The sequence below is a fragment of the Anthonomus grandis genome, chromosome 14 (genome assembly GCF_022605725.1).
Source record: "Anthonomus grandis grandis chromosome 14, icAntGran1.3, whole genome shotgun sequence".
Lineage (NCBI taxonomy): Eukaryota > Metazoa > Arthropoda > Insecta > Coleoptera > Curculionidae > Anthonomus > Anthonomus grandis.
In genome coordinates, this window is record NC_065559.1 from 8,330,455 (window position 1) to 8,353,562 (window position 23,108).

The following is a 23,108-nucleotide window of genomic DNA, read 5'->3' on the forward strand; positions in this document are numbered from 1 at the left end:
AGTTTAAAAAATCTGCTGTTATTTTTCGCAATGTGACAGCTTGTCAAAGTAAAATCAAAGTAAGAATACTGAACACAATAAAAATTAACTTAGCTATTATTAGTACATACAAAATAATCATTTAAAGATAATCCTAAACCCCTGTTCTGTTTATTAACAATAAACTTATTAAATAATATGTTCAAAGAGACCGCATTAACATTCATACAGTGACAAAATTAATTTTCCATTTCTTCTCTTACAATCTGCAACACAATCTCACCTTTTCTTTCACACTTGCAAATCTTGAGGAGAAGCTGGCTCCATTTTATAAATAACTGATTTTAAATTACCCTAAAGGAAAACATCGATAGGGGAAAGATCTGGGAATCTGGCAGGCCATTCGATAGGTCCCTTAGGTCCAATCCAGCGGATCCTGACCTCCTCATTTAAAAATCATTGAACAGATGCTGCGTAATGATGTGGGGTACTGTCTTATTGAAAAAAACCATTTTGTTTATTTAAATTCCCATATTTGGCGATTGCCTCTCTCATTCTCGGAACAATATTTTCTTGGAGAAGAGCCAAATACATTTTCTTAGTCAAGAAAATGGTATGATTAATTTTTTGCCCAACATACCAGTCCAAACATTAATTTTTGCTGGATATTCAGTGGGGCTTCTCTATACGAATATGGATTTGAATCGCTCCAATATCAGCAATTGTGTTGATTAACCAATTCATGTAAAAAAAATCATTCACCAGCAGACAAACATTATACAGAAAAAGTGGATTTTCAGTAAATCTTTCACTCATATCTTCGACGTATTGAAGACTTCGGTCATAATCATCATTTAGTTCGTGGAGTAATTTTGTTTTGTAAGTAAAAAATTTGCGACATTTTAAAATTCTTTTTTACACTTGTTTGGGAATCTTCAGATAATTGCCTGGTACTTAAAGTTTTATCCATATTAATGGGCCCTAATACAGCAATTTCGATTGTGCTTGCACTTGATTAGGATTGCACTTAAATCGGATTCTGCTTTTGGTTTTGCACTGTCTCAGTTTCCAAAAACTTACATCTGACATAGGTATGCGAAACATGCCTAAATCGCACTAAATACTATTGAAATATCTTCTAAGTTTTTTTTTGGGCTGCGACATTCTTTATTAACGATTTAGTACGACTAAAGCAAAGTTTGTACAATAATATTGCAAGGTTTTACCAATATTTAAACCGGAATAAAATTTAGTTAAAAAAAATTTCAAGAATTTCAATTTTCATTGTTATTTTAATACAACATAATCCATTTTTGATGTTTTTCAGAAACCCCATTTTAGCTGTTTAAATTTTTGAATGGAAGAGTCGTGTTTTATACAGTAGTCATCAGCAAAATTTTGCCAAGCTGTCACATTGCGGAAAAAAATGGCAGACCTTTTAAACTCGGGAAATAGATTCATAATAGAAAGACGTTTGAAATGACTCGACTCCTGTTCCCATTTAAGATTTTAGGGTTGATACCCACCATCGCGTAGGGGATGAAGGTAAAGCGTTGACAATTATAAAAGCTTATTGATCCCCTTCGAATCAAAAATTGATGTATAAGAGCGATTTTTTTAATTTAAAAAATACGTAAAGAAACGGGTGGAAAGTTTTCATTGGCCCACCCTGTATGTATAAAATAGTTTAAATACAGAAGAAACATTTTTAAGGAATTCATGGACTATATAATTTTTATAAACTGTGATGTGGACATACTTTAAATACAATATGCAGGGTGTCCCAACGAAAACTATCGACCCCAAATAACTGCCTCCCCTTCAAAAAAAAAAGAAAAAGCTCGGACTCGTCGATTTTTGTTTTGAGGGAGGTGTATTTTGCGCTTTTCAGCTTCACCACCTTACCACTTAAATGAGGGTAAGACTCACCCCCAAATTGTTAAATAAAAAGGAGTAATGACCCTATTTTGAAGGTTTTTTGACCTTAAGTATAACTACCGTATTTGAGGTCCCTACTGTCTTTCCTGTTGAAATGAAAGCTAGACAAATAAAGAAAGTTATCTCTTAAAAATTGTAAATAAAAAGGGAAACAACTATTATAATAGTTAATATAATAATGAACGAATATATCACACTTGCATATCTAATATTTTCTTCGGGGTAGAACATTTTTACATATAAATTCATATTTACTATCAATATGTTTTTAATATTTTAAAAATGCATATCTAATATTTTTTTCGGGGTAGAACATTTTTACATAGAAATTCATATTTACTATCAATATGTTTTTAATATGCAAGCAATAGGTAGTTAAAATAGTGTTTAAAATTACTCTTTAAGTCCGGAATAACCAAATATGGCTCTTATTAGTGACAATCATAGAGAGACACTGAAACCGCTTTTAAGTGTACATATCAGCACTTTGTTCTAGGAGAAAATACAGAGAGCCTAAACTAATCAACTCCATAGTAGCCTTTATTTGCTATTCCGGTTACATTTTCCTTCTTTCTATAATAGTCCTTAAATTTTTACATTCCATCAGCAATTCTCCAGAACTAATTCCTGTAAATCATACATTAATTTATCCAATACTTAGACTTTTCAATGAGCTACTACTAAATGTGGATTTTTATGTCAATCGTTTATGGTCTTTTCTTTATAATGTATATTATTTATAATTTATTTAAAATAAATTATACTGCATGGGTTGTTCTGATAGCTAATACATGTTACCCATAAAAGGTTCTTTTCAAACTATGAACAAATGAGAAGACGGTTTTCTGGTTGGTTTAAATACCATGTTGGGTGCCATACAGTGTCAAATATCAGAAAATCTTAGAATCGATGTAGTCCCAGGTGCCACTCTAAACAGTAATATTACATTTCTAAAAATGTATTTTTTTTTTAAATTCAACAAACTGTAAGTTGGATATGTACATTCTATTTTATAATTTTATATATCAACTAGTACGATTCCCTCCTATTTCTTTTAGTAAAACCTTCATAAAGGCCAATTTTTCTTTTGAACCTTTCGAATCTATCATAATTTGCTATTGCTTCTCCTTGCCTATCAGTGAATTTGTTTTTCTATAATTTTAAACTCATAAATCATATATGAACCTATAGAAATCCTCCGATTACCTACTGAACGATTTGCAAATTTAGGATGTCTAGAACAGGCTTGGGATACGAATTATCGGCATCCGTAAACATATTGATTTTGCATTTCTAAGCGCATCTTAAAAAGCTCTGTTAACACTCTCGATATCGTTATTTATGTCTGTTTGAACATCTTTCAATCCTTCATTTTGAACGCTTATACTATTACTATTTTGCGTTATGAAAGTAAGCTTGAGACGCCCTTTAAGTTACGAGAGAATGGACTTTCGAAAGTTGATTTACAATCCAGGAGAACATCTAAATCCTTCACTGTTTAAACTCGTTTTAACATTTAAAAAACCAGTACGTAAATTTTTCTTTAACATTAACCTGTCAGAGGTTCACCACTGACACTCTGAGTTAGATCATGGTCTATCACACTTTCTCCTATCCGAAAATATTCAGAATCATCTCGATATCTAGAAATATGCAAGAAAAAATTAAAAAATATAGAAAATATTATATTTTTGAACACAGGAGAAGCACAAATCGTGACATTAAAATATTACTTAAAATTATAATATACGTTGAGCAATACACGTTTTTTTACCCTTCTTTTAACTTGTCTTGGATATGCAACATTTAAAATAATTACTTAAACCCCAAAATGTCGATTATGCCTTAGACAACTTTGATGCAATTTTCAGTATGTGATAGATCAGACATCAGTAGTGATTTCAACAACTCTCCTGATTTTTCAGTGAGCTCTGTTCGTCACACCAAAATAACTCGTTGATAAACAGTTTAAAGTAGCTATAATATGTAAGTCCTAGTACGAATTAACAATTTAATACAACATTTAATCTCATCATTTCTTGCCATTTGTTGCTGAGCACTGAGACGAGATAATATTTAACTATGTCTATGGAGTAATATTAATACTACTAAACCTCTTCTTCTTATAGTTCCTATCAAAGAACTCGGTTGTAGGTACTTATACTAAACCAGGTTCTAGGGTTTTTAGACCACAAGATTCGTCTTCTACCCACATTTCGTTTTGCTAATACTTTTTTTATAAAGTATCCCAAATATTGGAGCTTTAATTTCTTCACAGTATTCGCTATTTCCTTTTCCTTGCCCGTTCTGCTGAGAACCTCGATATTTCTTATGTATGTCTGTCCATGGTATTTTTAATATTCTACGATATAACTATAACTCAAATGCTTCTAAATTCTTTGTTGTGGCTTCAGTAAGTGTCCATACTTCTATGCCGTATAACAGGACAGAGAACACGCGCAGGAGTCTTATCTTTTTGTGCAATGTGATGTGATGGCTGGTGAACAGATGTCTCATCCTGCTGAATCCAGTCCTAGCCTTTTCAGTTCTTCTTCGTATTTCCTTCAAATAATCCCGGTGCTCGTTTACTGGAGTTCCCTGATCAGTAATATAGCTCAATCGTTCAGCTTTGTGATCGATTATAAGCTGACAGTTATTAATGCTGTATTTGCTTATAATCATTAGTTTTGTCCTTTTATATCATATAGTTAACCGAACTCTGTTATTGCATTCATGAGATTTTGTAACCCCTCTATGCCACGACAAAAAAGTTCATATCATCTGCATAACGAATATTGTTTACTCTTTCTCCATTCAGGGATATTCCTTAATCTGTGTATTCTACGGTTTCAGTGTGTTCTCAGTATCTTCATTTCCTCTTTTCTCCCATTTCCGGTTCTAACAAAAGCAAATTGATTTCCGTACAGGTTGACTATTATGTTGATGTCCCTTCTATTCAAGCATACATTTTTCAGAATTTTTTACTATTTTTCAATGTTTTACTCTATCCAATGCCTTCTGATAGTCAACGAAACATGCAAACATGCTACGGTTCATGCCTCTGCATCGCTGAAATAAAATACAGATGCTATACTCTACGGCCTCTTGTGTTCCTATTGCATTTCTAACCAAAACTGTGTATGTCCTATTTGCTCTTCACTGATTTTTTTTAAATAGTTTCAGTAGATATCTCATAAGACTTATTGTTTTCAGACTTTTTAGCTCCTTATTTTTTAGCGCAGTGATGAAGTTCTATTTGACCCACTCTTGCGGAATCTTACCAGAACTGTATATCTTATTATTAGACTTTATTTAACACGTTTATTTTATTTAACACATTTGTTAACACCTTCTAACAACTCTATATTTATATTATCGGGTCTCAGAGATTTTTCCTTCGTGGATTTTATTACTGCTCTGACCTCGTCAATGATGAATGGATATCTGGACTTGTATCTTTACCTACTTTGGGAGGTTCAGGTCTTGTGTCATAGAAGAGTTGTTCTATGTATATTTTCTATGGGTCTTTAAAGTCAGCAATATTAAATATAAGTTTTCAATTTCTTTTTCATTTTATCAAGTTGTAACAAGTCGTTTTGATGTTCGTTACTGTCGTGCTTGAGTTTACTTAATTGGTCTTCGTGACTCGATCCTGACAGGGATTTGATTTCGATATTTAGGTAAGTTTTTACCTGTTTATTGATGGTTCTTTTAGTTTCCGCAGATCATTCCTAGGTACGTTACACTTTTTTAGCCTCTTCATCTTTATCTTGAATACACCAAGAAAGGGATTATGATCTAAATGCATGTAAGTTTCTGGATAGGCTTTTATTGACTTACAGCTCTTTCGACATCCTTTGTTGACAAATATGACGTCGATCTGGATTTCTAATATAATCTCTCTAATTTCTATATAACCCGCCTGTCGTGAGGAGATTTCTAGATATATAACCTCCGAGCTGGGATTTTGAACCATGTGTTTTTGATAATAACCATGTGTTTATCATAAATTCTTACTCTTGCAAATAAACCAATTTACGCAATAATAAGGCCATAACATATAGCATCTTTTCTGAAGGAATCCATGCTCTTTAGTTGCATAATGTTTTGCTTAGGAATTGTAAGATATTTACTAGTTCATGACAGCTTATTCTATGATAGCGATCTAGGCATTGTTTATTTATTTCTGTATACTATACTTCTGATTTTCATATAAATCAGACCTTTCGTTTATCATAATAAGCGTATCGAAACTTTAAATTTGTTACTTTTCAAAATATCGCATAAAACTCCATAGAAAAGCCTGATGTGAACATTTCAGAGTTGTCACAATGTCCTTGATCCCTTGGTATGTAGTAAGCAATGTATTTTTATTAGCACGATTTGTTTCCTTGTAAACTCCCCCTATCTACTCCTAAAAATTTCATAATTTTCTTCTCTTTGAAGTCCTAATTCTACATTTTATTTTCAATTTCTACATTCAATTTCTATGTATATCCGTAGGTCAACGTTCTAGTTCTTTGTGCAGCAAAATGCCCGCCAGCCACAATCCTCTTAAACGCTTGGCAACATGGCGGAAAACCTACACAACACTGAGTCATATAGGTAAATTGTATTATCGGCGGTACATGATTATACCTGGTCGCTTCTGAAATAAAAACCACCAAACGTATAACCGACACATTGCAACATTCAAGTGTAACCGCGACCGTACTTGTTGCATTGCACTTACTTTATCTAAGTAATATTTTACTTTCATTTTCCTGATTATTGTTGCCGTATTTCAATTATTGTTATGTAATTCGTTGGGTTTTATTTTACGGATCGATAATATTTAAAAAAAAAATGTGTTTTGGTTCGTTATTTGCTCTTAGCTATTTTGGTTCCGGTTTAAATAAATATATTCATCTTAGCATTTTTGATAATTTAATGCGGAGTTAAATTCAAAAATTAAACCCATGAATTGAGGTAATCTTTTAATCACTTTTCATCTTCTTGATCGTCTCCTTAGCAGATTGTTATAATGTTTTGATATGATACCTATCAAAAAGAATAATGTTCAAATAGTTATGGATTTTTCGATGGATACTTTCGTAAAGCTTAGTATTGGTTAAATCATCCGCATCTCTGATCTTTCACGCATGTCTGCTAACGTGTAAGTTTGGTCATTACCCAATAAGACAGAAAGACTTATTATAAAATGTTCATGTGTCATAGTGTGTCTGTATCATGGCTTGACATGTTTTTTGTTGAATATATCCACATGGTTAGCTCTTTCATGAAGAAGTTAATCTGTAAAAATAAATAAAGGTTTTACTATTTTTTTCCAATTTGATTAAAGGCAAACTATATCGTGTGTCCAGATTTCTCCCTACTTAGGAGAAACGTGATTGAAATGATTTCACTATGGTATTTTAACCTATTAATTCTTCTATAGTTTGTATTTTTGGAGAGTAATGGTTACTTCTAGAGTTGCAATATGATGGAACTTTATCAGTCCACTCAGTGCACAAGCATGGTCAATTTGAATAAAGCTTTATGAGCTTTTTCTAAAACTTTTATATTTCTATACCTATTTTTATGCGTAGTATTAGAGAAGCCACCTTCCTTTTAAGTTTTGTTCCTGTTGATTTTTTAGTGGAGCTGATAAAACTCACTGATTATAATTTCTGCATTCAGAACTAATATTCTTTAGCAACAATATTACACTATGGCCACAAGTTCTCTCATCTATGAAATTAATAGAAAAACTTGATTTTCAACGGTATCCAAATTATCAGACCTAAATCCTGTTAAGGACAAAATATCAGTTGCCACAAAAAGTACATCGGAGAAGCTGCGAGGAATATGCACTAGAGTTGGAGAATATCTGTCAAGAACATACTTCAGATCAAGAACTCAGGGAGTCTATCAGATCAAGAACATACTTAACAGAACCTGCAGATCACTAACATGATATGATATGATAATAAAATGATAATAGAAAAGTTAGATAGAAGTGCCCACAGAGGAACTATTTAGAGTCCATAAACTTGTTTATTCCGAAACTTTATTTACAGGTGCTTTGTCATTAGTTCAAATAGGATAACGAACTTGGTATCATAACCAGAGTATATCACTAACTACTCATCTGATTGCCAAATTTAGAAATATCACTTAATATATAAGCAATGGATTTTGATTCGCTTAAAGAAGAGGTTTGAGAAGATGACAATAATAATCTCTTCCATTGTTCTCAAAGAGACCAACATAAAAAAATTATGAAAACACAGAAAACACAAAAGTCACGGTCTCAAAAAAACTCTGAAAAAAAAACAATAATCCATACAGAAGATGAGGAGAGGTATATTTGAAGACTATCTGGATGTCACTTTTTAATAGTTCTCCCCAGCAGCATCTGTAATAAATTAATTAAGGGCAGAGTGGAAACGCAATAGAAAATATGGATCAGAAATGGTGCCTAATGAAAGAATCCTCGGAAGAAGACTTTTAGAGAAGTAATGGTACTCTAATGGCCACTCCCAACTGTCCCTACTATGTTGCTACTTAATATTCACATTGTTTGTCAGGTTCAAGCAGGTTCCTAAGGTAACCGAAAAAAATAAATTACGTCTGGCGGCGACTAGAACAATGATAGCACGATAGCATAGGCTCTTCTGAAAGTAACGGATTTATTTTTTGGTATCTATTGATAAGGGTAATTGTATTATTCTGGTAGTAGATCATTCCAAGGCATTTGATAACGCAAATCATGATACGTTATTGGTAATCTTCCAATATCTTGATTTTCATCAGAACTTAATCAGATTAATTCAGAATTATCATATGAATCGCCAGCAAATGGTGGTTTTGAACGGCATTGAATCATATTATCTTAGCGTTAATTCAGATATCTTCAAGAGTCAATTTTAGGACTAATTCTTTTTATTCTAGTTTCTTCCAAATTTTACAAATTTTTAAATCACTTCAAGATGTAAAAGTATGCAGATGACATTCAAATTAATGAGCCTTTTTTGCCCTTCCTACTAGCTCATGGCTGTCATTTTATTAGTGAAGATCTAAACACACTATACAAAATTTCTGAAGATCATGCTCTTAACTTGAACCCAAGTCCTTTGTAATGTTCTTTGGTAAGCTTATTGATGTAAAACATCAACAACTGACTAAAAGAGTTCTGAGATTCTCCCTTTCAAAATTGAATGCAAAATTGAGAGCATCTTCTCAAAAGTAAAACATTTTTATGCGATTTATTGGTTCTCTCTCTTTTTAATCAGTGTGATTTTATTTATGGTCCTTGTATTTGCCATAGATAACCAGTCATAACCTAGAGGGTGGGTAAATAAGAAGCAGAGACGTTTTATTCACAGATGTGTATTGCATACTAAGCAAATTATGTTAGTCTCCTCAATATTTGTTTCAAAAAAACGTATGCAGGACGGATGTAAACACACTTAATTTGCGATTCAATAGGATCATTATACCTAGACATCAATACGCAAAAATCGAGAAACCTTTTACATATGACCTTGCTAAAGTCTTTGGTAGTTTACCCTCTGCCCTTCAAGTCTGCTCTTATTCTGTTATCCTAACACCACTAATACTATGTCAAGTCTATTATTCGTAACTGTTTGATCAGTCAAGATGGTGCGATTTCAATAGAGTTTGTAGTTCTCTCTAGTGTCTGGGAAATAACTTTAGTGTGGAGGTTTCTGATCCTGCAAGAGATTTAATTTTAAAGGCACCTCTTGGTATATAATTTTCGCTACCGCATCATGTCTCTATTTGTAATCAGTAGGTGCAAATGTTTGACATCCTCTTTGTTACTGCTGGATAGTTTCAGAGCTTTGGCATTCGAATCTACATGTATCATCAGTAACACTTGAATCTGTTGCTATAAAATATTTTCGGTAGTTATGAGTAGTAATTATTTGATCTTGGTAATAGTGAATTCTCTGTTGCACTGAAACATTTGGCCCCAATAGTTCGACTAGTTGTAATCTCGTTAATATGCCTTTCGTGAACCCTTACACGGCGTTTATTCCCATCTCTTCTTGGTGATGTATTTGAATGTCACTTTCTTTTAACCTAGTGGGGTGAATTCATCAACTTTACAAATGGCTGCATGTAGAGATGAGACAGCAGAATTTCTGTTAAAATAATTTTACAGATTAGTAATTTGTTGGTCTAGGTGTTTCCGTAAGTCTGCAATTCCTCTTCCACTTCCATATTGTGAAAACATGGTCCTTTTGACATATGTTTAGTAAGCAGTGTCAAATTTTTCTTTGGAGGTGGTTAATATCTTTTTGGCTTTATGTCACAATTGCAAATGAATATCACGGTACTGAGTAGTCATGTGTGTTAATAGCCTTAGACAGGTTTTTGCTTTTGAGTCCAGTTTTTAAAAGTTGTTTTAGCCTTTTATCAAATTCGTATGTTATTTCTTCTTTCATTATCCGTTGATCTATTCTTTGTGCTTGCGTTATTCATTGTATCAATTCAATGGAGTTGTCATTTTCCTTCCGAAAGTTATTCTGCTATATCTTTCCTTTTTGGATGGTTGATATTTCATACTTATCCATGCCGAAATAATTCTTATATTAGTCGAGAACTCATATAATCTATAGTCTATTGTATAATATATTTTCTTAAAAGCTAAGAAATATAATTTTTAATCCTTTTGGAGTTTATAAGAAGAACATAAGGAGAAAAAACTTGTTAATATTCTTGACAACTCAATGAAACAGGGCACTTTAGATACTTTCAGATAAGTTTAAAGACTGTATATATTAAGATTATATCTATTTCTCGGTTATTCTTAAAAAAATCATAATTTAAGGTTTTCAGTAAACTACTTTTTAGACTTTATTATTTATTAAATTTCTATAATTTTGCTTTTGTTTGAAGCCGTTCAATGGAATAAACGGTAATTCGTTTCCGGGCAGGATATACTGAATCATAGACATCAGATATTGGAAAGTGTGAAAAAATTACACGCGCAACCGTAATAATCAAACTCATTAAAACGATTCCTCATTATCTATTTAATTATTATGTTAATAACGAATTTGGACGTTCATTAACTTAATGGTTTTGCATTTATGTCTATAGTTGAATAAATAAATCAATGAATTTGTAGAAGTACATAAACGGTAATAAATAAAATCGATGGCAAAGAAAAATTAAAACTGAATAAACATGATGCGTATACGGTGCCCTCAAAATAGCGTTTGCTACTTTTGATATCCTGGTTAGAAAATGTATAGTTTTTTAAAATACCTAGTAGTGTCTCAGCTAAAGTAACTAAAAGTTTCAAAAATTTGTTAATTCAATTAAGACTATTTATTGGATTTAAGTTGGTTTCTGAAAACATGAAGTCGTCAAAGTCACCGTTTTTATGTTATTAGGATTTAAAGTTGTTCACTGCACTAGTCTTTCATTTAAAAGTATGTTTATACTGGTTAGATTTTACAAATTAATTTTAACTAGTAAATAATCTTTTAAGACAGGTTAGTTGCGAAGTTGCAAAAAAAGCAGTCAGGCTAGTATTACTAATTTCGAGTTTCAGCTAGCAACTATTAATGGCATACGAGCTGCACTTCTTTCAAATAAATCCGAGGCTATTGGAACTGACGGGATAGGCTTGTCAATGTTATTAAGGTGTAGCCCACTTATTTTGCCATATATAACCCGTATTATCAATTGCAGCATCGAAACACTAATGTTTGCTGAAACCTGGAAACAATCAATCTTGCTTCTGAAAACTTGAGTAATCTGCGACCTGTCAGCATCCTGCCAACTTCAAAACCTTCAGACCTATCAAGAGTTTTTGAGAGGTCTTTGGAGGAACAAATACAGAGATACAAAATAGGAGAGAGAAACTGTCTTGTTGAAAGTAAAGTTGATAATATTGAAGCTTCCGATTCGCGAAAAACTTTAAAACAGCAAGTCCTCCTGGACTACTCGAAGGCTTTCGGCAAGATAAATCAGGAGTTGCTGTTGGCCAATCTATCGTATCTTGGATTCAGTGATATTGCCCGTTTGCTTATTGGTGGCTTGGCAGTCAGTCAAGGTAAAGTCCGATACAGTGGTACTAAGTCCGAATACATAAATATTGACCATAGTGTGTCACAGGGATCTATTTTGGGTCTCGTACGCTTTTGTCTTTACACATCCTAACTAACTTCAATGCGTAAGTTTGTCACAGTGCATAAGTTTTCAGACAATAAACAAATTTATCTTTCATTCATACCTGAAGACGTAGTTAAAGCAATTAACAAAATAAATAATGATCTTCAATTACTATGTAACACTTCTCTACACCAAGTATTTTCACGTGTACAATACTCACCTGGTGTTTGGTCCGTTCCTCCTGACTCACTCTGTATATATAGCACTTTATTATAACCAGATGCACATACAATATTGAAAACATCTCTTGGCCTCTCCTTTAGCATGAATATTATGCGTCTGCTTCCACATAAAACTCATATCCAGTTACGAACAGTGGTTTTTATTATACAGATATGATATGATACATACAATATAGATTAATGTGCCAAAGGCTATTGACAAACGATGATGGATCATTAAATAGTTTGGGTTTTCCAATAATTTTTCCAATCCAGATCTTTTCTAATAACGGTCAGTTCTTTACATAAAGTATCAACAATTATCTGAAAATGTCTGTCTCTCTGTCTGTTCTTTTGCATCATAAATCTCATATCCAGTGACAATCAGTATTGTTAATTATACAAAGAAGACTGCCATTCTGCCCTGCATTATGGCACTTTCTAATATAGATTGATTTACCCTTTGACAGACTGAATCATTAAATAGTTTGGATTTTCAATTAGGTCGATCGTTCGAAGTTTTGTATCTAATGTATCTAAATATACTGCATAAGTCGGTACTCTAAGATTAAGCTTGGATGCTTTGTTGGATGCTGTCTCAACTTTACCGTTTGTAAAAATATAATAGCATCAAGTTATCTGATAATAACTAAACAGCGTAATATTTTATTAAAAAAACTGCTCGTTTTGTAACCTATACGCAGCATCTGAAATTTTGTAATATATTTTTTATTTGTTTGGAAACTTGTGCTACACTGGTATAACAAAATTAATTCCTAAGATAAAAATCGTGCAAATAGATCTGTGTATAGAATGTGAATAGATCTAAATAGTAAGTACGAATAATAATTACGAAAACTATTAAATCAAATAAAAATAAACAACCTATTAACAGGACTCTAAAATTAAATTTAAATCCTAAGTAACTTAAGTTAATATATTAACATGTATATTTAAAAGGAAGTAAAATGGACTTTCACACCACCTTAAAATACTTTTTTTAAGAGCCTCTTAAACTGGTTCAAATTATCACGGATCACTGGGTGATTTATTAAACTCCGCCAATCCCTTGTAAAGCAGAGAATTAAGTAACTCACTAGTATTACATCAAAACTAATATAAATTTTGTATGCTTTCTAATACTGTAATTGTGAACATCTGTAAATACTCTAGTTTAACACTATATAGGTTGGGGAATCGATCATTACGCATAAAGAGATGCTTAATGCGCTCGCACACATTTCGTGCGCTCTGAAATATGCTGATTACTCTAAAATATGTTTCTAAAAAAGTTTCTGGTGAAATGGAATTGTCATATTTAACAATTTTTTCCCGTCAACTTCCCTAATTTTGTCAGCCTGCTAAATTTGTCTTTGTAAATGGTCTCTCTTGAGATAACACAAAGATAAAAGTCACTTGGGAAGAAATCTGGAGGCCAATTAATATCGCCAGTTCCACTAATAAGACGATTAGGAAAAATATTTGTTAATTTTTTTTTACCATAACCGCATTATGAGCAGAAGAGCCCTCTTGTTGAAAATAGAGTAATCGCACGTCTAAATCAGGAAGTATTTGATAGGTGGGAAGAACTTAGATTTGCAGAATTTGAATAAAATAATTTTCATTTGCTTTTTCTATCATAATATCATAAAATTCCATTCTTCGCCAATGATCTTTTAAAAATATCTTCTTGGTTTGAAGGTCTGGTTGACTGAGTTTTGGAATATTTGAAACATTTGTACCCATGTTTTTTCCAAATACTCATAACGGTTTTATGGTCCATATACAGTTCTTCTCTAACACTACTACTTGATTCTTGAATTCACTTTTAGGGCACCACAAACCATTTTTTCCAATCGTTGGCGACGGCAGTATGCCTTAAAATTTGAAACCACATTTAAAATTGATTTTTCGTAGGAAATCGATCTATTTTCAAAAGTAATTGAAAACAAATCCCTACATTGTACTTCCGAATTGCCTCCTTAAAACCATTTAATAATTTGAATTCAAAGCAGCCATAATAAGTTGCAGTGCAGCGTACAGACACACAGCAAAATCAGCAATATGCGGTATGTCGTAATTATTATTGATATTCTGTAAAATAGAAACACAGCAAATACTTATCAGTCCACCGGAGGCGATGTTACCATTATTTTGGACAATGCATAATCTATAGTTCGCCAACCTGTATAGTCAGGTATTAAGGTTAGGATTTAAATATATCCATAAACCTTTTAAGTACTAGTACTTAGTAAATCTTCATCTATCACCACTACTATCTGGAGAAGTGTGTCTACGCTCTATCTTGCATGAAGTATATATTGCCTTATATAATCGAGAAAATTAAGTAATTGAGTTTGTAGAAAATCAAGGAAGTTTGCCGTTTAAATTGGCTCGTAGTTCGAATATTTTATTTCTAAAACCGAAGAGGCCTTTATGTGTAAATGCCTCATCCGTAAATAATGTTTTGTTTGGAAATAGCTGGTGACCATATATTCGGTTAGAATAGCAGCGTGCAAGTTTCAACCTAGGTGTCCCCATTTCTTTCTAATAAATTTGGCACAGGTGTGAAAACATATGTATATTGAACCTTTTCGTAAAAAAAATACAAACAGATGACTTGTTGTCTTATACTTACTACCTGATATTCTGCTATAGGGACCAGAATTCCTTCTTTTTGTTTGGAGTTCAAGTTTTCGGCGCCCTGTGGCATTACGATTAGAACTAAAGGCACCTGATTCTCCTAATCTATCATAAAGATTTCTGAACGTTTTACTTTAAGTATCTTCTGCGCATGGGATAATTTTCTGAATAACGTCTAAGCTTAACACTTCGATCATTAATTTTCCTGCGCACAACAGTACTGTTCTTGAACAAAAATTGTGTCTTAGCATTGTTGCTTCAAAAAAAATCTTATTTGACAAATAACCACATAACGGTTTCCTAGCAATCGCATCTTATATTGCATTTGTTTTCTCATAGCGTATCTGGAAAGAAACACTTAAAAGTTAATATTTAAGATTTATTTAGAATAAGATATTAATTTTGACTAGGGGAGTGAACAATTTTAAACTTTAAACCTTAAATTTTATTACTGTAGCGTTTTACTATTCGTTTGTGAATTAAAACACTCGATACACAAAAGTCAACTAATTTATAATACAATTATTACACTCATACAGGCTAAACACAATGACTTAAGACTACTAGAAGTATTTATATATAGTGTACTTATTTCCTACTATTAATTTAGTTTTAAAAGTAGCGCCAGTATTTAACTAGCCTCCTTGCGGCGAGGGTTCCTTATGTATTGAGTAGACTACTGTTCCGCAACATTTGCCAACTTTTTACGTATATCCTGAGATGTCGCGAAGTGTGCCCGCCACTTGCTTTATCCTCGTCACACCTTCGGGTTTATGCGACGGATCAGATGATTCTCGAATGTCGGAGTTGCTATATTTGCGACTGTTAAGCTTGTTACACTACATAGAAATGATGGAAAAAAGCCTAATAAATTATGAAAAATGCCACAGAGAGCACCATCTACATTTTACATCACAAGTTCATTGGTCGTCGTAAAAAAACCGAAATACCTAAATTTTGTGCAAAAATATTTAATTTTTGAAGTTTTTATGGTTAAATCATAATATTTTTGCATAGGGAGGCTTCGACTCTTCCATGAATCGGCAATTATTATAGTTATAGCCGTCAACGATAATCTATTTTCTATAACTATAAGACCTTTTGAGAGAGACCCTGTGTATTTAGATATAATAAACGTATTTTATACGTAAATTGTATGACATAAAAATTTAAATATGCAGTTCGATTTCGGATAATAAATAAAAACTTACTGTTTTTAAACTGATATTTTGGCAACCTACTGCCAAGCTCCATAGCCACACAAATACAGTTTATTTTCAATAATTAAAAGCAATAAAAAGCATATTTTTACAATTTTAACTATCGAGTTGTCTAAACTATGAGACTTTTTCGTTCCTACCACCCATTTTCATTTATCGATTCAAATCTCTTCAAGGGTATAGAGTCCGACCTTAGATGCAACACGTGTAGCTTGATGACTCTATCAACTTCACATTATTTAAAACACATTTCGAATTTACAAGGCTGTTTAATTCCGTATACAAATACCGACAGATATTTTTGTGCGGCCTTCACTCCATTACCGAGTCCATCGAAATGATGCAACCGACATTTTATTTTTCGCTGTAGGTTTTGCAACATGTTGGAATAGTAACATAATTAGACTGGTGCCCCAAAATTGCCGTATAATTTTCAGTAATTACTTTAGATTTTGTATTATGGCATTTCCTTTGTGTTATGGGTTTTATTATGTAAAGGTAATAAGAGCTTTATAATTGTCTGTTTGTATAACAGAAACTTTAAAATATATATATTAAATGGTAAAAGTTACTTAAAAATCCCTGAGATGATCCGTATAATATTCTGGTATTTTAGTGGTTATTGGATGAATTGGTTGTATGGGAATGGAAAGAAGCCATTTTAATAAATTTTTTTATAATTTTTTAATAACAATAGATGCAGGAATACTACTGATCATTATATTATCATGCTTACAAAATAATATGTTTCCATATTGGAACTAATAGAAAAATGTGAGAGGGATGGTGTAAGAGATGCGACGAAATCAAGAAGTCCTCGTAAAACTACTCTTTGAATTAATAAAATTATTCAACATTTCCTCTTAGTAAAATTAACTCAGCAGTAGAACCGTAAGAAAGCCTCGCATCTCCTTGATAGGAAGTCTATGGAAAAAGCCCCTTCTATCAAACCCTCTGTTAGAGGACCGTTAACTTATCATCCAGCCCAACGAATGGTTTGTCTAAAGGTATGGACGGGTTACACCAAGAATTCTGCCGCATTAACGAGAGAGCAGTAAAATTGCAAAATATTTGCTCCATTGGCTCGTCTTCATGGTTGCATGGTCTACATAGCGGGCTCGTGCTTAATTTCAATTTAAGCAAATGACCATTTAATTGATAGTGACCAATGAGGTTTGGTACCTATAAGGAATGAGGATAACTTAGTTACCGTAGATTTCTTCTAGTCAGAGAAAATTTGCGATTGTCTGACTTTCATTCTACCGCTTCTTAAAAAGCGTATTAGAGTGTGTTGTCGCCAATTACATCCTTGCTTTGGTTGTGTCCCTTGATCTAGCTAACTTCTACACTGTTTTTCGTAAAAGGGTACTTTTACAAGGGTATAGTGACATCACTGTACTGGTTCTGACGTAAGACGTGGTCTAGACCTCGCAAGAATTTCCTGTGTGCAGTCTGGGTGAATATTTACCATTTTGTGAGTTACGTTACTGCTGATTATTTATTTTGCCGCCGGGGTCTCTCTTTGAGGTCTCTGGAGTGTGATGCCATAGCCTGAGTAAGTTGTTTTGGAACCATCTCAGTAGGTATTAGTAATGCCTGTACAAATGAATTTTGTGAGAGACTTATGGACTTGTGCCATGCTAATCCACAATTTTCAAAAAAAAATGTATTTTCTGATGAGGCAACGTTTTGTCTTCATGGTAGTGTAAACCGGCAAAATTGCCGATATTGGGCTACTGAAAATCCGCACTGGATGATGGAGTGCCACAGCCAAGTCCCTCAAAAAGTAAATGTTTGGGCGGGGGTGATTGAAAACAGGGTTAGAGGGGCCCTTTTTCTTTGAAGGATACTTGAATGGTGAGAGGTATTTAGAGTTTTTAGAAAATGACTTGGTTCCATGCCTTGCCACTTTATACCCCGATCCAGAAGACCCGGATATATTAGATAATTCCTTATGGTATCAGCAAGATGGAGCTCCAGCCCATTACACTCGTCCCGTGCGCCAGTACCTGGATACCGTTTTCCCTGGACGTTGGATTGGTCGAAAGGGTGCAATTGAATGGCCGGCCAGATCTCCGGATCTGACTCCTTTAGATTTTTTTTGTGGGGGTATCTTAAGTCCAAAGTTTATGTTAATCGGCCAAACAAAATTGAAGACTTAAAAATTAGAATAACGGAAGAAATAAGATTGATAGAACCTTCTGTTATCGATAACGTTTTACAAGAATTTCAGCATCGACTGGGATATTGCCAAGAGGTTCGTGGCAGCCATTTTCAACACTTAATAAATTAATTAAAATATTTTTATGTATTCTTGCTTGATATAAATAACTCTTCCAAAAATAGCCTTTTATTGTGTTCAATCGTCAACGATCGAGTTTAGGTATAGGACATGGTACATGAAATGTACTTAGAATTTGATGTAGAACCTAAATCTAAAATAAAAAATAGGTGTTTACATTTTAAAAAATTACGTTGATGACCGTAACTTATTTTTGGGCCACCCTGTATACATAAAATTATAGTAAGAAAACCCGCAGTTAAAAATAAAAATCGACATGTTCGAGCGTTTTTTTTTTGAACATACCCCTGAATTTTAAATGAATTTATTCCAACCTTTACGTTCGCACTCTATAGTGGCTTTCCAAAAAGCTGCCCCATATCCTAAGTGTGCTTCAAATAATAAGAAATACACCCTTTTGGCCACTGAGGTCCGAGCATTAGCCCCCTTAGTAAATATTGTCGAACTCACACTCAACTCGAGGAAGTTCCACAATTTTTGAATTTTCTAATGATCTCACATTAGTATTTTATGTCTGTACCTACAAAAAAGAAAGCAAAGTAATTCTTTTATCAACACAGTTTTACGGCGACAACATATCATCTGATAAAAAAACAAAACGTAAGTCTGAAATTATTTTACACTATATTAAAACCAAAGGGGCAGTTGACACCGGAGATAAAATGACCAGACGATATAGATGTATTCGTGCAAGTAGGTGCAAGTAGAGATAAGTAGGAACCATTTAGGAATTTTATGGAAATTATTGGTATGGCTGCACTAAATGCCTATATTATACTTACAGAAAAGTTTCCGGATTACAAAAGTAATGACTGGAGTAGGTGAAACATTTGTTTTAAGCTTTAAAACCTAGCACACAGTCCTAAACGTTCTAAAAGGGAAACAGAACATCAATAATGTTCACAAAACTTTAAAACTGCGATAGAGTTTTTTTGCTACAATTCCAGAAATTCCTGCTCTAGAGAGATTAAAATTGTATAAATCGAAGATGCTGCTTTGTATCAAGTAGTACATTTAGAAACATTGCAGTTGCAGCGTTCATTTGCAGCATATATCGAGAACTAAATAGTAAAAAACTTGTATCCTCTGACTCTAAAAATAATGAATAACCGCAAATTCTAATTAAAGGTAAAAAATTATATTTTGTAAATTTCTTCACACCATCTGAAGCGAAAGTTTTTGTAGCGCGGTCCCAGAAAAGCTAAATCTGGAGGCATACGTGAAACCTTTAAATATCATATCACTGCAAAAAGTTGTGCATTTAAAACATATTTTTTTGGATTTAATGAAAAAATTCTTTTATGTGATTAGGCAGATCATTTCACATGCGAATACTTGTATACCTGGTACTCCAAGAAGTTGTTTTTCCTGCAACCCAAGTATATTTACATCACACCAGTTCTCAATAGATCACCTGAAATAGATTAATTAGGTGTTGGTACCGTAGTACCGTCATTAAATCATCCATTAAATCGCTGGTCTATATTATAAGCAATAAAGGACCAAGAACTGATTCCTGAGGTACGCCTTATTTAACTGTTAAAATGACTTGTTTTAATTGATCAAAGAAAACCTTATGAGTGTGACCTCCCTAGTAAAATGCCAAATAATCAATATATCCATAATACCTGAGCTTTGTGAGAAATATTGACAGATCACATAGAAAGAAAGAAAGAAAATGTGCTGTATTACGTAAGAATAATCTTGTGTACAAGCATACTACAAGCTAAAAAAAAACAAAACAAAAATACAATTTCAAAAATTGACAAAACAATGAACAAAATTAAACACAAGAAGACAAAACTTTTTGAACATACTTGAATTAAAGATATCTAAATAAAACAATCAACTACTAAATAAAGGTAAACTTGTTGACAAAACTAGAGAAGAAAAAAGGAAAAAAAAACTTTCCAACATGTCCAAGGTTAAAACCTATCATTAAAAAAGTCATCCAGGTTATAATATGCCTTAGCCAATAAAAGCGTTTTTAATTCTCTTTTAAATTTCTTAACATCCGATATATGTCTAACACATAGAGGAACATGATTTTAATTTTTTTAACTTATGTAAATTAATGAGTTTTTGGTAAGGGAAGACGTAGGAATAGGTAGGGGAACATCATTTACACGACGAGTCAAATGGCCAGTGTCAGAGGGTAGTTTGGGAATTTTGTGAATAATAGCTGCTGTTTCTAAGATAAAGAGTGAAAAAAATAGGATTTTTTTAGAAATGAAGAGAGGTTTGCAAGAATCTCTTAACTTAGCAGAACACAGGTATCTAACTGCTTTTTTTTGAATAACAAAGACAATGTTAAGTAGCCCCTTACTGGTTAAGCCCCAAAAAGGCAAGCCATACCGAATATGAGATTCAATAAGTGAAAAGTACACTGAACGTGCAGCCACCCCTCCCAGCTCTTGTTTTGCCATTATTACTGCAAAACATCCAGAAGATAATTTCCCAGCTAAATGTAAAATATGATCTTCAAACCGAAGGCGACCATCAATGGTAATTTCTAGGAACTTGCAGCACTCTTTATTCTGCAAGAGGGAATTTTCGTCAAACATCAGACCCTGAACATCGCACTTAAACCCCATAATAGACGTCTTTCTTACAGTAAACACGAGCCTGTTGGAAGCACACCACCCTGATAAAATCTGAAGGTCTTCAAGGATACAAGTCTTAATATAATCAGAATTTTTATGGCTCCATAGTATGGTGGTATCATTAGCAAACTGAACCACCTTGCCTTGCAGTTTCAATGAACTCAAGTCATCCACATACAGTAAAAATAACAGTGGTCCCAACACTGAACCCTGGGGAACACCGCATTTTAGAGATCTAGAAGCAGACAAACGCCCAGACACTGTAACCTTCTGAGTACGATTTGATAGATAGGACTCAAGCCATCGCAACGCTACGCCCCTAAAACCATATTTATCGAGCTTAGATAACAGTATTCCATGATCCACACAGTCAAATGCTTTGGAGAGATCACAAAACACCGCCGCCGATGACTCTTCAGAATTCAAGGACACATCAGGAGTCCCTTTACCGGCTTGAAATCTAAACTGATTTGCAGACAAAATGCCATTATGATGTAAAAAGGACAAAATTCTGCTTTCTGCAAGTTTTTCAACTATCTTAGAGAGGGTAGACAAAATAGAAATGGGACGGAAATTACAAGGCTGATCCAAATCTCCACCCTTATGAAGAGGGATAACCACTGCCTCTTTTAAACATCAAGGAAAAATGCCAATATGTAAAGAATTGTTTATGGCAGAAACTAAAGCATTTAAGGCTGAATCAGGCAAAAAGAGTAACAACCTCGAAGATATTCCATCAGCTCCAGATGATTTATGGTTTTTTAAGCGTTTGATTTCATTTTTTACTTCGGTAAGATCTACAGGATGAAAGAAAAATGAATGCTCAACCGACACTTGTTGAAGATAGTGTAAGGGATCAATGTTACTACGAATGTCCTTGAGCAAGATATTAGGTATATATCACAATAATAGTCGTTTAAAATGTCAGGTCAACTCCGGTTCAGATACTTTTCTATGGCAATGTCTAAAATCATTAATAATCGACCAACACTCTCTTTGCCTATTTGATGACATATTTAAGCCATCCCTATAATAATTAGATTTTGCTGTTTTAATTGTCATAATATCTGATACGAAAATAATCTTATAATTTTTTTCCATTTGTAAAAATGCTTTTTAGATAAGTCTCCTTGCTTTCTTGGGAGGATTTCCTAGTCCTTCTAAACTCTTTATTACAAAATTAAAATAAATGGTTATACGCAAAATTATAAAAATATCATACTTATAGCTGTTTGTTTTAATTTTTAATTTTAACCTGTTTCGCCTTATAAGGCACCTGGTAAAAGTTCTTTGTTTTGCCGTTACTGTCTGTTCCTATTACTGTTTACTTACTATCGGGTACCGATGATGCCTTATAAGACAAATATATAACCTTAATAATTAAAAATAAAATGAATTATAACTGTAGTACAGTCGATTTTGTGCAAGTATTTTAAATCTAATTTGTAAAATTTGGAGATAAGTTCTATTAGTTATTTTATTTGACTTTAAGTCAGACAATTCTTAAGCCCCAAAAATTATATAAGAGAATTATAGTTCAATAGTTCTGAACCATGCTTTTTGACTTAAAATTTTATATAAAATCTTTATAATATTACGAGTTTTATATGCGTTTATTATATTTGTGAGGATTTCTTTATACCCCTAAACTATCCTAAAAAAAGTATCAAAGAGTTTTCATCATTAAAAGTTATAAAGTAAAAGTTTAAATATTTTGAAAATTCGTATTCCAATTATCGGTCTAACTATCTTCGTAAATCTAACTATTACCTATAAATCTATCGGGGTACGGAAGAAGTGTTTGATAAAGTGATTTTATGAAAAAAATTAAACATACAGTAACCAAAAGTATTATTATTTTAAAAGAATGTTCTCTATGTGAAAGTCATCTTTCTTGAGAGGGTTTATCAATGTCTCCAGACTCTACTTGGAAAAAATGTTCAAGAAATTTTTAACATTAATTTCTAAAATTCCAGTTTTAGTTTTCTTCAATCCATATGTATATCGACACCTCAACTTAACACACTGTAAATAAAAATCCTGATATACAAGAAATCATCATGCATCAAATTAT

The 23,108-nt window shown here is 32.9% G+C and overlaps 1 protein-coding gene across 2 annotated transcripts in view; it reads left to right on the forward strand.

Moving 5' to 3' along the window:
* The window catches only part of LOC126744385 (tubulin-specific chaperone cofactor E-like protein), a 53,319-nt gene that overhangs the window by 10,818 nt on the left and 19,393 nt on the right, over window positions 1–23,108 (forward strand). The gene's annotated exons all lie outside the window — the stretch shown is intronic.